This window comes from Pelecanus crispus, chromosome Z (genome assembly GCF_030463565.1).
Source record: "Pelecanus crispus isolate bPelCri1 chromosome Z, bPelCri1.pri, whole genome shotgun sequence".
NCBI classification, from domain to species: domain Eukaryota; kingdom Metazoa; phylum Chordata; class Aves; order Pelecaniformes; family Pelecanidae; genus Pelecanus; species Pelecanus crispus.
The window spans coordinates 1,911,292-1,926,007 of record NC_134676.1 but is presented as its reverse complement, the minus strand read 5'-3'; positions in this window follow the sequence as shown (position 1 = coordinate 1,926,007).

Genomic DNA, 14,716 nt, shown 5'->3' with positions numbered 1-14,716 from the left:
CTAGGAGAAAACAGAGCCACTAACAAAGAAATCAGGATGAAATGAATGCCACATGGACAAGGGCTGAACTCCTTTAGTAGGTGTCTTCGGTTACAAAAACACATTAAAGAAGAAAGAACGATTAGGAAGGATGAAGAACCCTGAAAAATAACCTCAGGTAAAGAGTAGATGCTCCGGCAGAGATGAACATGTGCCGGTCAAGTAGCTGTGAGACGTTCAATAGCATCGCAGAGGAACAAGGTGCAAGACACAGTACTCACGCGGTGATACTGGTTGTCCCATAAACACTGTGAACAGATTGATTAGTTGGGATAGACAGCATCCTCATTATGAAAATGTGAACATATTACATAAACAGGAAAGTGCCACTAATAGCTTTTGGCACAAAGCATCCGGCGTTCCAAGAAGTTAATGGAGCAGCCTGAGGTCCCTAGGCTGCGCAAAGAGGGACCAGGCAGGGTTCCCACCCCTCACCCCTGCGCCACGACTGCGATAACACAGCATCCCCCTAAGCACCCTCCACTCCCATAAAAACCACCCCTGAGATGGGACTTCCAGCCTAAAAGCCAGGAAACATGGAATTAATTATGACTCTCCCCTTAATTGGTTTACTGGTGGACTTGGTAGTGTTGGGTTAATGGTTGGACTGGATGATCTTAAAGGGCTTTTCCAACCTAAACCATTCTGTGATTCTATGATTCTATAATAAAGTGTGTGACAGAGGGAGAAGTGTTTCTGCCAAAGGAGATAATGAATGTCCTCTCCAGTACAGAAAATAATGGAAAGGGCCATCATGGTTTAAGGGATCTGAATGGCGTAGAAGATAGGGCTGAGGGAAATTGCTGCTGCCGTAAACACACATACACACGCCAGAGCGGGACTCTTCCCTGGAGATCCTGGTGCAGAGTCTTTGTTATTGTCTGCAGAATTTATCCCAATCCTGTTTGCCAACACTCTTCTTTACTGTAAAAGCGACAGTTGCTAATTTCCCGAGTTACTTCGGTCTTCCGGATCAGACCTGTCCGTTCTGTGGGGCATTAATCCATTCCCCCGCTGAGTCCGCAACGCTCCACCGCCGACACGTATTGATTTTTTTTTAACTTCTTGCTCGCTCCGTACCTCGACCATCGCCACTTTCGAATCAACACAAAGACCTGGCCAGAAGAGTCAACTCCTTGTTGTCATAGCTAACTAAGCACAACCCAGAGGAAGGACGCGCTGATATCATTTGGGTATGACTCCCCTCCCCACTACACCTTCCTCACTCCTTCCCACAGCTTTTTCAGAATAAATTCATTTGTTCGGAACAGATACCTGCCAATGGGTCCCAGCCGAAAGCTCGCAAACGCAAGCAGTTATTACAGATTTGTAGCGTTTGACATCCTTTATCTGCCCCTCAACAATCCGAATTCTAACTGCTATGCCAAACGCCGCGTTAAAACTTTTAAAACTGCCACCAAAACTGTCAGGGGAGATAAAGAATCTTTAAATCAGAAAATAGCTTCTTGTCTGCTATCTTATCAGCCAATACCACCTACTTATACAGAAAGCATGTCTGCTGAACCGCTCCTGATGGGAACACATTTGCAGAAGACCAGGAGCTCTGAGACCTGCCTTGAATAACAGTCTGCATCTTTTTTTTTGCAAATTCACAGCCTCTTTGCAAGGGCCTTTGCCCAAACTGGTCACTGGCACTTTAAAGCCAGCCAGTCACCAGCCTTTGCAAATCTCTGCCTTTCACTGCCTGCAGCTCCTCCTTTTCTACACGAAAATTGCTTTGTGCTCCCAGGTATTTCTTCTAATCCTTACATACACACCTCTGCTTTTGTTTCCTACACTTCTGTTTTCTTCTGGGCCTATTTCTTTTTTTTTTTCCCCTTTTCTTTTCCTTTTTTTCTTTTTTCTTTTTTTTTTTTTTGCTAAGGCTTCTCATTTGGGGGGAAAAAAAAAAAACAACTCAAATCTCCCTTCTCCCAAAGCTTGTTTTCTGGGGAAGAAAATGCATCTCTCTTCCTCTAACTGCAAATTATGACGCTCATCATTTTATAACTCCTGATTCAGACGGTCTTTTGAAAAGAACTGCTTGGCTGTCCATCAAAATATCATCTAAGGCTGGAAGCTGCAGCATAAACTGCTCTTGCTGGTAGGAGGAATATTTCAAACCCAGTCATACAAATAACAAGAACAACTGTACATAAATAAATCATTCAAAGCAAGGTTTTCTTCCTTTGCTGGTAGTAGTGAATGTTAACAGATAAAGGAATATATTTTAGCTACTGAAAAGAAGAACAGATGTGCAAGGAGTCAACATTTTCAGATCTGCAGCCTTCCAAGGTGAGCTGGGGCAGCTGACCCGGATCACAATTTGCAAGAACACCTGACAATTTTGGGCATCTAATGAATGATATTTCGGACACCACTTTCAGACTCGTTGAGCCTCGTGCATGCCCACTCTCAATGAATTCCTCAGCATCTTAGGAAAACATATGTAGAATTTTAGGGGCAAAAGTTAAAGCCTGTACTTGGAAAAAAAAGTGGTTGGTAAACCTCTGCCTCCCTGTTCCCTTTCCACTGAGGAATGAACAGCCCTGATCTCCCTCCTAGTGGTGGATTGTGAAAGCACAAATCCAGAGTCAGAATTAGAAAAAAACCCACAACACATTGATGTTTCTTCAGAAAACTCTGTAGTTCAATCCTTTGTATTTTCACTGTAGTTGCAGAGAACTTGAGTGCCGCCAGTGAGCAGAGGGAAACTCCATCCCCCCAACACCACCATTATCCCCTTGGACACCGGCAAGGTATTGGAGCAGGACCCGGCACCAAAACGCTCACATTGCCCAAAGTTGCTTTTAGCACTGATAAAACCTGAATGAGTCCATTCCCTATGGTGAATTGGGATCCATTTCAGAGACGAAGCAAAAGGAAAGGCTGCAAAGAAAGTTGGCAAATACCAGCGTGGAAATCAAACGTGACAAATTAGGCAACGTGGTCTGATGGTACACAGAGTACTCCAGGGGAGTGCAGGAACTGGGAGTGAGGACCGTGATGATAAAGTTTAAAGCATTTCACTGTTACAAATTGGACATTTGGGCTGTACTTAGAGGGCAAAGTTGGATCTACACAATTTTGAATAGCTGCTTGAAGAGTAGTGGAGATAACAGAGCGGTGGGGTGGGGTCTTCTAACAGGGCTGGATGTCGCTCTAAAACCATAGAATCATAGAATCATAGAATCGTTTAGGTTGGAAAAGCCCTTTAAGATCATCCAGTCCAACCATTAACCTACACTGCCAAGTCCACACTAAACCAATCAAGGGTAGACTAGACTGAACCATGTCCCCAAGTGCCACCTCTGCCCGTTTTTTGAACACTTCCAGGGATGGGGACTCCCCCACCTCTCTGGGCAGCCTGTTCCAATGCCTGACCACCCTTTCTGTAAAGAAATTTTTCCTAATATCCAACCTAAACCTCCCCTGGCGCAGCTTGAGCCCATAAAAACCCCCTACAATCCTCTGTAACAGAGGACTCGGTCCCATGATAGTAGATGGATGACCTGACAGCCTGCCGTCTCTAAGGGCTTTTCCTCACAAACAGCTTTAACATCCAGCTGGGTGGTGTCCAAGATCCCGCTGCAGCAGCAGCAGAACATCCTTAGTCAAAGGAGACGAGAAAGGGACTGATCTTGTCCCCCTTCCAGACACCACCTTCGTTCTCTGCTTCTCTGCTTTTCTTTCTTTTCTCTTTAAACAGCCGGGACATGCCCAGCTCTTCACTTAGATACTCGCGTTTCTGTAAAGAAACTTCTTTCATTCCCTTCTTTCCTTTTATGAAATGGTAAAACTTTCAGAAAAGTTCTAAAGCGTTTTAAAGCCTATAACCTTATAAAGTTATAAGGTTCTCCTGTCCCTAAGCTATACTGTAAAATAAGTCCACTGCACAAGCTCGTTTCATTTTTAATAATTCTACAGTTATTGCCCCATAACTTTCCTGGTCATGAACTCCAGGCATAAAACTGAAAAGAACAAGGAATCTGAAGACTCGTTAATAAAATGCTCTCGCACAATTTCTTCATGCTCCCTAATTTAGGGGATTCACCCCTCGGATGGATGTGAACAGACCCTGTCAGCGGACGGCACTGTGGACATCGCCGCTGGATTTGACCTCAGAAAACGCAAGGTGAGACGCCGCTGCGGGAAAGCGTCCTCTCTACTGCTACTTTTCAGAGGACGTAAGATTGCAGATGCATCACACACGCGCACACAGTGGCCCACTCCTGAAAATGCATCAAAGGATCAAATCAGGCTGTGAATACTGAAGGAATACGATATTGCAATGTCAGGGAAAAAAAGAGCGCTTTGTGTAGCTTTAAATACAGCAAGAAGTCTGCACGCCCCAGTGCTGGGGTTCAAAGAGTCGTGCAGAAGAGCAGCCTTTACCAAACCTCGCGGTGCAAATAGTAGCAGGGACTACCCTGGGGTTTTTCAATGCCTGACTGGTGTAAATCCCAGAACAGCGACATCCCAGGGGATGCAAAGCCTCCCCACCGGCGGCGTGTCCTGCATGGGATGTGGGCACCGCCTGGGCGAGGGGGCACAGGCCAGCTCCTCTCTGCTTGCCCACCCCTGGGCGTGCTCCACGGCGGGACACCTGCATCAGCACTGCTGCTCCGTTCTGTTCTGTTCTGTTCTGTTCTGTTCTGCTCCATTCCATTCCATTCCATTCCATTCCATTCCATTCCATTCCATTCCATTCCATTCCATTCCTTTCCTTTCCCTTCCATTCCATTCCATTCCATTCCATTCCATTCCATTCCTTTTCCTTCCATTCCATTCCATTCCGTTCCATTCCATTCCATCCCATTCCATTCCATCCCATTCCATTCCTTTCCATCCCATTCCATTCCGTTCCGTTCCGTTCCATTCCATTCCATTCCATTCCGTTCCATTCCGTTCCATTCCTTTCCATTCCATTCCTTTCCATTCCATTCCATTCCATTCCATTCCATTCCATTCCATTCCATTCCATTCCATTCCTTTCCATCCCATTCCATTCTATTCCATTCCTTTCCCTTCCATTCCATTCCATTCTATTCCATTCCATCCCATTCCATTCTATTCCATTCCATCCCATTCCTTTCCCTTCCATTCTATTCCATTCCTTTCCATTCCATTCCATTCCATTCCATTCCCTTCCATTCTATTCCATCCCATTCCTTTCCCTTCCATTCCATTCCATCCCATTCCATTCCATTCTATTCCATTCCATTCCACTCCTTTCCATTCCATTCCATCCCATCCCATCCCATCCCATCCCATCCCATCCCATTCCCACTCTCATGAACAAAATGAGGCTCCAGAATGGACGATCTGTAACATGCCAGACTTACTTTTGAAATTCCATAAGCAACAGTCTAGAATAAAGCGGAAGGGTTTAAGTCCTTGACTGAATTTTGAATTTGCGTTTTAAAAAACCTGCCCGTGAAGGACGTCTCTGAAAGGTTTCCAGGGGTTTAATTGAAAAAACTGTTTTTGCACACCCATAAAAATGTCATTTTAAAAATTATATTTTCCATCATAGTATTACAAACATTGCATTCACACTTATTGATTAACCAACTATAAAACCAACAATAGATTATAAAAGCCTTACAGGATTTTCCCATACAAATAAATGTTTCACATGACTCTCTGCTGGGAACAAAGAGCTTCCAACGACACGAGCATAACTGGGAGCACTGACCGAACAACCATCACGTTCGTACCAAAGATAATTTATTATATTAATTATATCCTGCTTGAAACTCATAGAATGAGAGATATTGGAAAAATTTATTTTCCTTGGAAATGTAAAACATTGACAATATTGATTAATTTTAAGTGTGGTGATAAAAATTCTTCTGTCCCCAGAAACCTGTTTTGCTTCCTTCTCTTTTTTTTGTCCCTTATCTTTCCCACCTTCAGATTTTAATCTTTCCATTTTAATTCCATTCTTCTATTAAGAGCAATAAAATTTAAGTTGCATTTGTTTTGGCCCTTATAACCCAACCCTTGGAAACGCGGAGCCGGTTTCTTTAACAATCCCTGTAAGGGCAGCGAGGCTTGGGTGTGCTCATGCACTGGGAAATTTCCCAAAATGGATGTGCTGGAATAATTGTTCCCTAAGAGTTATTTTGGTATACCCTTGCATGAACTCTCACAATCTGAAATCATTAATTTTCCCCCATCTGGAGGTGGATTGAGCTAAATATGAAAAAATAATCATTACAATCTGGCATAAATTTCCACAGGGGGCCTCCATTGGAATAACTTTTCGGGAATAATTAGTCCATCACTGATCTGCTGGCGAACTTCCAAGCGCAGACAAGTCTTTATAGGGTGTTATTTAATTTATTTGCCAAGCACCACGCCAGTCGGGGACACAATGTGACTGCGGGCTGGTGGTAGCCAAAGGGGCTGCTAGGTTTGCCCAGATGGCACGGCAGATCCCTGCCCGGGGTGCATCGAAAGTCCCTGCAAAGCCGTAGCCCCCGTTAGAAGAGAGAGCAGAGTGCTGTGATTTGGTTCCTGCCCTTGTGCATCACCCACGAGTGCTTAACTTGCTGCAGAGGGAGCTGGAGGAGACGCCGCTGCCCACCCAGACCTCCCCGGGACGAGCCCAGCACCGGCGACGGCAGCATGGCCGGAGCAGCACCGGGCCCATCCGGCTCACCAGGACTGGGACTCCCAACCACGCTTTGGGAGATGCTTTCTGAAGGGCTTTAAGGATGCAAGCTGTCACCAGTGATTTTAATTGCGAAAGCCAGAGGCTACTGCTTTTGGACTCCCACCAGAGTAATCGTAGAATCACAGAATCGTTGAGGTTGGGAAAGACCTTTAAGACCACCCAGTCCAACCATTAACCCAACACTGCCAAGTCCACCACTAAACCAATTAAGGGGAGAGTCATAATTAATTTCCTGTTTCCTGGCTTGGTGGCTGGATTAGTTTTTAATGAAAGTAGAACTGGGAATCACTAAGGTTGGAAAGGACCTCTAAGATCGTCAGCCCAACCATCAACCCAACACCCCCATGCCCACTAAACCATGTCCCCAAGTGCCACCTCTGCCCGTTTTTTGAACACTTCCAGGGATGGGGACTCCCCCACCTCTCTGGGCAGCCTGGTCCAATGCCTGACCACCCTTTCCGTGAAGAAATTTTTCCTACTATCCAATCTAAACCTCCCCTGGCGCAGCTTGAGCCCATTTCCTCTCATTCTAATGCCTCTACTAAGTACTTAAAGAATATCTTACATGTATTAAATAAATTACTAAATAAATAGATTAAATAAAACCCAGTGCAGCTGTATAACACCACAGTAGGTCAGACGGGGAAAGGAAGGCCACCTCCTAGGAAAGACAGAATTTTGAAAAATAAGAGGCACCTCTTCACTCATGCTGGTTGTTCAGAGCGTAGGGGCTATATAACGTGGCACTTCACCTCGGCGCCCGCCGCTACCAACTTCTGCAGAGGCAGGTAGCCCCGGGCCCACCGAGTACTCACCCACCAGCCCACCACGCTCGCCTTCCACAGCCTCCAGCAAGGTGGTCTGGCTGAAGGCCAACGAGGTAGCCAGCCTTCTCTCTACAAAACACCTAAATCACCAGGAGGGACAGTTATGGGCCACTGCAGTGAGGTGAGACTGGGTAAGAGCTGCTGGGAAGCAAGGAGGCACCACCGGACTAGTTCTTGCTAAGCCAGCAACTCTTGCCATTTAGCAGAAGCTGCCAGAGTTTCTGGGTTGAAATACGTGGGTTTGGGGACCATAAAACTGCCAGAGATTTGGAATCCTTTCTGAAAAGAGAGTGACACTAAATCATCCCTCGAACTGCTCCTCTCTGGATTTGAGGATGCAAATCTGAGGAGCTTTCCTGCACGCTGCCTTCTCTGGAAAGCTTTGAGAAGAGGACTTTGCTGACAGTGGGAGGCAGGTGCTTATTTTTTTTTTTTTTTTACTACAAATTCTCCTGAGACGAATGTCAATATAATAATCCAGAGACTAAAAATCCGTCCTGGGACATGGATCAATACTTCTGTTTTAAGCCTTATTCACGGAGAATGAGTATATTTTAAAATAGTCCATAGCGCATTGGGTGTTGGCAGTTTATCATCTGTCAGCAAGACGTTTAAGAAATATTTCTCTCACACCCCATACAAAGATATGTACGAGATCGTTATTCATTACTTAGGTATAAGAAGACTCTTTTTTTTTTAAACTTACAAAACAGATGAAGAAAACCTGAGCATTGACAAAAGTTATTTGCTAAGCTGGACATGCACTCAGAAATTGGTTTTGTATCATTTTATGCTGCAGGAAACATTATTCCGTCTGCAGGAAACAGCGCAGCTTGCACTGAACTTGTCCTTCAGTCCTCGGTGTGAAACTGTTCCGAGTGCATTTTGGTTGGACTGGGTGATCTTAAAGGTCTCTTCCAACCTGAGCGATTCTCTGATTCTGTTCTACGATTCTGTGTAAGGCCAGAGCCGAAGCCTTTGGCGGAGCCGACCGTGCCCCTACCGCCCTCCCTCCCGGGCGTCGGCGCTTGCAGGGAGCAGGCTGATGGCTTCGCACCTCCTAAAGCACACCGAGCGCCGAGCGATGCCCAAGCGCCACTACAGCTTCATCTCGAGAGCTGGGCTTGCACGGCACGTCCCAGAAGAGTCAAGGCGCAGGGCGCAAGAACGAGACGACCAGAATTGTGGAAAATACGGGAAAAGAGGGGCGTTGGGCAGGGTTGCCTTCAGCTGGCTGGCTGGTAGCCGGTACCTCGCCATGGGGCACGCAGCCCCGCCACCTGTCCCGTTTCCCCAGGGAGCCCCGTTTGCGGGGCGCTCTGGCCGCTCCGCAGGCAGGAGAAACTCATTTTTCTCCGCAGGGCTCCTTCAGCCCGAGCCTGGGGCCGGCCGCAGGGCCGGGGGTCGCGGCGGGCCCTGCCCGGGGGAGCGGGGCAGGCAGGTGGGGCGGGCGGCGGGGCCGGGCGGTTCGAGCGCTGCCTGCCCTGCCTGCGCTGCCTGCACTGCCTGCGCTGCCTGCGCTGCCTGCGCTGCCTGCGCTGCCTGCGCTGCGGGCAGCGGCCGGGAGCATCGCTGGAGCTGCACCGACCTCTAGAGGCTTCGGGCACGGCTGCCTCCGTCGCAGCTGGCCCCGCTGGAGGGAGAGGATTGCATGGGATGGAGCGGGGGAAAGGCCCCTTCCCTCTCCTGCTTTCCCTCCTTCCCTCTCCTCCTTTCCCTCCTTCCCTCTCCTGCTTTCCCTCCTTCCCTCTCCTCCTTTCCCTCCTTCCCTCTCCTCCTTTCCCTCCTTCCCTCTCCTGCTTTCCCTCCTTCCCTCTCCTCCTTTCCCTCCTTCCCTCTTCTTTCCCTCCTTCCATCTCCTCCTTTCCCTCTTTCCCTCTCCTCCTTTCCCTCCTTCCCTCTCCTCCTTTCCCTCCTTCCCTCTTCTTTCCCTTCTTCCCTCTCCTCCTTTCCCTCCTTCCCTCTCCTCCTTTCCCTCCTTCCCTCTTCTTTCCCTCCTTCCGTCTCCTCCTTTCCCTCCTTCCATCTCCTCCTTTCCCTCCTTCCCTCTTCTTTCCCTCCTTCCATCTCCTACTTTCCCTCCTTCCCTCTCCTGCTTTCCCTCCTTCCCTCTCCCGCTTTCTCACCTTCCCTCTCCCGCTTTCCCTCCTTCCCTCTTCTTTCCCTCCTTCCCTCTCCTCCTTTCCCTCCTTCCCTCTTCTTTCCCTCCTTCCCTCTCCTCCTTTCCCTCCTTCCCTCTTCTTTCCCTCCTTCCCTCTCCTCCTTTCCCTCCTTCCCTCTTCTTTCCCTCCTTCCCTCTCCTCCTTTCCCTCCTTCCCTCTTCTTTCCCTCCTTCCCTCTCCTCCTTTCCCTCCTTCCCTCTTCTTTCCCTCCTTCCATCTCCTCCTTTCCCTCCTTCCCTCTCCTCCTTTCCCTCCTTCCCTCTCCTCCTTTCCCTCCTTCCATCTCCTCCTTTCCCTCCTTCCATCTCCTGCTTTCCCTCCTTCCGTCTCCCGCTTTCCCTCCTTCCGTCTCCTCCTTTCCCTCCTTCCCTCTTCTTTCCCTTCTTCCCTCTCCCGCTTTCCCTCCTTCCCTCTTCTTTCCCTCCTTCCCTCTCCTCCTTTCCCTCCTTCCCTCTTCTTTCCCTCCTTCCCTCTCCCGCTTTCCCTCCTTCCCTCTTCTTTCCCTCCTTCCCTCTCCTCCTTTCCCTCCTTCCCTCTCCCACTTTCCCTGCCCGCCCTCCGGCCCCTCTCCCCGCAGAGGCTTCAGGCAGTGGCCACAGGGGTCTGCGAGAGCCTGCAGCAGCATGCGGGGACGTGTTTGTACTTCTTGTTGCAGAAATTGGGAAAGACGTAAGATTCCCTGAGGGAAACCCAGGGACGGTCAGCTGCAAGCGCCTGGCCATCTTGCCTCGCCAATTTATTGGTATCCCGCTGGCAAAATTTGGTACCAGCCCTACCCAGCCCCAGACCGTGCGTCGCCACACATCCCTTTTTTAAGTAAATCCCTGGTTTAGAGCACCTGATCATCAGCATTTGCTTGATTTCGGGACGGATGCCTGAGCACGGATTTTAACAGTGAAGCTGGACCTCTCATCCAGAGCTGCGTGAAGTGCCCAAACGAAGCTGCTGACGCTGGAAGTCCACTGGAGATGCAGCCAGTGATGCCTCAATGAAGCGATCCCAGCTTGAATGGAGAAGCTGTCAAACTTCCGACATAAAAGCTCGGAAAAAGCCAATCTTTTTGGTGTAGTTACAAAAATGAAAGCGTGTACCTAGGCTCTTCTAAAGTCAATGAGGAAGCAGCTGCTCACTTCACTGAGGCGTACTTTAGCAGAGAATTTATCACCCCCAAAAGACTATCGCACTACTTTTAAGCAACATCTGCCTCAAAAGCAACACGACGTGAAAGATGGCGCATACTCCTGCACCAAAACATCTCCTGCATCCCTAACACCCATCCCTTCGTAAAGATCCCCGCGGCTGTTCTCAGGAGGGGCACCCAGCGGCGGTGGCATTTGCTCCGCTACCCAGTGTTTGCTTTTTCCTGGAAGGTGGCAACGTGTTCTGCACCACGACTTTCCTCAAGTTGCCTTTTGGACTTAACCTCCAGCCAAACCACAAAGGAAGGAGAAGGGAGAGCTGAGCATTTTGCTGCCTGAGAAATAATTCCACCTCCCTGAGAAGACGGAGAACGACTTACCCAGAGTATCTGATTTTGTTCTGCTTGTCTTAAAGAGGCTGCTTCAGATTTAAAAACCATCTGAATTTGTCTTCAAGCGTGCCCAGCGACTCTCTGTGGTCTGCTCCTGGCAAAAAGAGCATGTACGCACATGGGAAGTCTGCAGCTACTCCATATATGAAATGCCAGCCACCTCTATGCACAAAATACACTATAAATATCGTATCCCCATACAAGATGACGGCGATTGCCTAATTTAGACCGTATCTGAGTTCCTCCAAGGACTAAATGTTAAGGCATGTAATGTAAACAACCCCCAAATAACCACGGCGGGCAGATGGGGGTGAGCTGTGGTCACACCTGGTCAGCAACCTCCAGTTTCTCCAGGGAAGAGCTACAGCCAGAAGATGGAGGAAACTTCAGTAAAGGACCCTGCCCCAAGCTGCTGGTCTCACGTTAAATATAGTTATTTCATGAAGGGTTTACTTTACAAAGCGGTCCTCGATGAGGAGAGGGGAAGAGACAAGCAGAGGAATCCCAGGGACTGATGAAGGGAACCGACTCATCTTTTGAGGAACTGGAGCAACTAAGATGCACGAGTTGCAAATCGTATTTTTTACCAAAAAAGTTCAACGTAAACCAGCACGTGAACATGTCCCTGCTGGAAAGAAAATCAGAAATGAGTGTTGTAACGTGTATACAGCAGGCGGGGTTAATGCTCCGGGGGGAAAACTCTGCACTGAGAGATGGCACCGCTCACGTGCCCATGGCTGGCAGAAGTCTGTGGGCAACCTGATCGCACCCATCCCTTCTGCTCGGATTTGGTGGCAGCGGTGGAGAGAGCTCTGCAATGAGACAGGGAGAAGGCTCGGAAAACTTTCCTGAAGGAAACCTAGCGTTTGCCAAGCCTTTAATGCTTCGAATTCTTACAATATGCCAAGGGAATTGCGACTCGTGCAATGGGATTTCCAAATCGCTGTCTGCACGCAGGAGATGCTCCCTACCTGGTACAGCGGCATCCTGGAGTTACCTCAATGCTCAGAGGCACCATCAGGGACGGGCTCCTTCCCGGAGGAACAGAATAATTCCCGTTTTCTTGTCTGCTTCTATATGAAAAAGCGCATCCAGGATTTTATACAACTTCAGCTTATATTGTTTGGCAAATTTATTGGTGACAGTATAAAGCTAAACTACACGGGGAGTACTAAAACATTAGCCAAAATTACTAATAATCGCCTTTTTGAAGGGTGTAGGCGAATGATGAAGGTTGTTAATGATAAATTCAAATTCAGGCGGACTGTGGCGAGGCACGGTACGGGCGAGCGTGCCCTCCAGCAGCCGGCCCAGCCCAGGTCTGAGGGAGACCAGCTCGCGCGCAGCAGCGGCGAGGTGGGCGAGGAACCCGCGAAGTCCTTTCCCGTTCTCTCTCCTGCAGCGACAGACTGCTGCAGTCAGCATGGCAGGCGGAATAGGTAAGAGCACTGCTTTTTCATGCCCAGAATAAATCCCTTTTTTTTTTTTTCCCCCCCTAGAGTTATTTCTCTCTCTCCCAGAAAAAAAGAGATGGGAAAAAAAGAAAAGTTGTTTAATGATCTTTAACTGACTGCGGAAGAAGCAGCAAACCGTAAATCTCTACCCCCTCGCCCCAACCACACCAGTTCCCAGGCAGCCCCTCAACCCCAAGTCCCTCCAGCCGCAGGCAACGCCCTGAACACTGAGCTGTAGCACGCCACGCTTTCTCTCTGGCCCCAGAATTTGGTATTATTCTCTCAAAAAGGGGAATTAGCTGGGAGCCTAAGGAATATCCCCATGCAGTGCATGAGATGAGGGTTAGCACGTACCTGAGGGGTGGGGAGGCGTCACGATGTGGAGTCCCGGCGCTGGAAGAAGCTGCAAGCAGCACCAGTCAACCAGTTTTAAGCTGTTCAATGCCCGCTCAGGAGGTCAGGGCAGCGGCTGCCAGGAGAGCTGCACCAGAGCCCCAGCGGTGGGAGTGTCGGCTGGCGATGCCCTTCCCTCTGCGTGCTCTTGCTGACTTCCAGGTAGAAAAGTATCACTAAACCAGAAAATCATTCCGTTCCAAGCCGCTCCAAGGATCGCTAAGGCATGACTGCAGTGGATTAATATCCATCTTTTTAGAATCATAGAGTCGTTCAGGTTGGAAAAGCCCTTTAAGATCATCCAGTCCAACCATTAACCTACACTACCAAGTCCACACTAAGCCAATCAAGGGCAGACCAGACTGAACCATGTCCCCAAGTGCCACCTCTGCCCGTTTTTTGAACACTTCCAGGGATGGGGACTCCCCCACCTCTCTGGGCAGCCTGGTCCAATGCTTGACCACCCTTTCCGTGAAGAAATTTCTCCTAATATCCAACCTAAACCTCCCCTGGCGCAGCTTGAGCCCATTTCCTCTCGTCCTATCGCTAACTACGTGGGAGAAGAGACCAACACCCCCTCCCTGCCCCCTCCTGCCAGGCAGTTGCAGAGAGCGATCAGGTCTCCCCTCCTCCTCCTCCTCTTCTCCAGGCTGAGCACCCCCAGCTCCCTCAGCCGCTCCCCATAAGGTTAGTGCCAATACACCACCTTACTGCTAACAGGTGAAGGAAAGGCTTCTGACAGAACAGCGATGAAAGCATGAGTGGAAACTCCTTTTTTCAAATTTGAGTCCGAACTTTGGAAAACTTCCTGGGTTTTAATACAAAGCTTTCTAGCTTTGACAGAAAACATCTTTTCATTAAAAAAAGATGCATTTTCTTCCCCCAAGGCTTTTCAGCTACCTTTAATAATGGTGGTTACTCACTAAAGAACATGATAAGAGACACCATCGAGAAATAAACCAGCATGTTAAACAGCCTAGCAACACGTCGGAGGAGCTACCAGAGCCAGCACGGCTTTCTGCGCCCGCTTGGGAGGCGTTGAAGCACCCTGGGGGCAGCACAGCCCGGACGTGCGGCACCAGGGGTTTTGTACGCAAGACCAGGACAACCCTGTCCCCAGGGGCATTAAGCGTTAATATTGGCGTAATGAACAGCAAAAAAACTACAAGGCACAGTTAAACCAGTGCAAGACCTGTATCTGCTTTTTGCTCTTACGTGAAATATTTTAATCAGGAAGAGCCTTTTAAAGCCACTTCTGTGCTGGTTTTACTGCACTTGAACATGCAGTCATGTGAGGAGTAATCAGAATCTTAGAATCTTAGAATCGTTTAGGTTGGAAAAGCCCTTTAAGATCATCCAGTCCAACCATTAACCTACACTACCTAAACCAATCAAGGGCAGACCAGACTGAACCATGTCCCCAAGTGCCACCTCTGCCCGTTTTTTGAACACTTCCAGGGATGGGGACTCCCCCACCTCTCTGGGCAGCCTGTTCCAATGCCTGACCACCCTTTCCGTAAAGAAATTTTTCCTAACTTCCAACCTAAACCTCCCCTGGCGCAGCTTGAGCCCATTTCCTCTCATCCTATCGCTGGTTCCTTGGGAGAAGAGCCCAACACCCCCTCCCT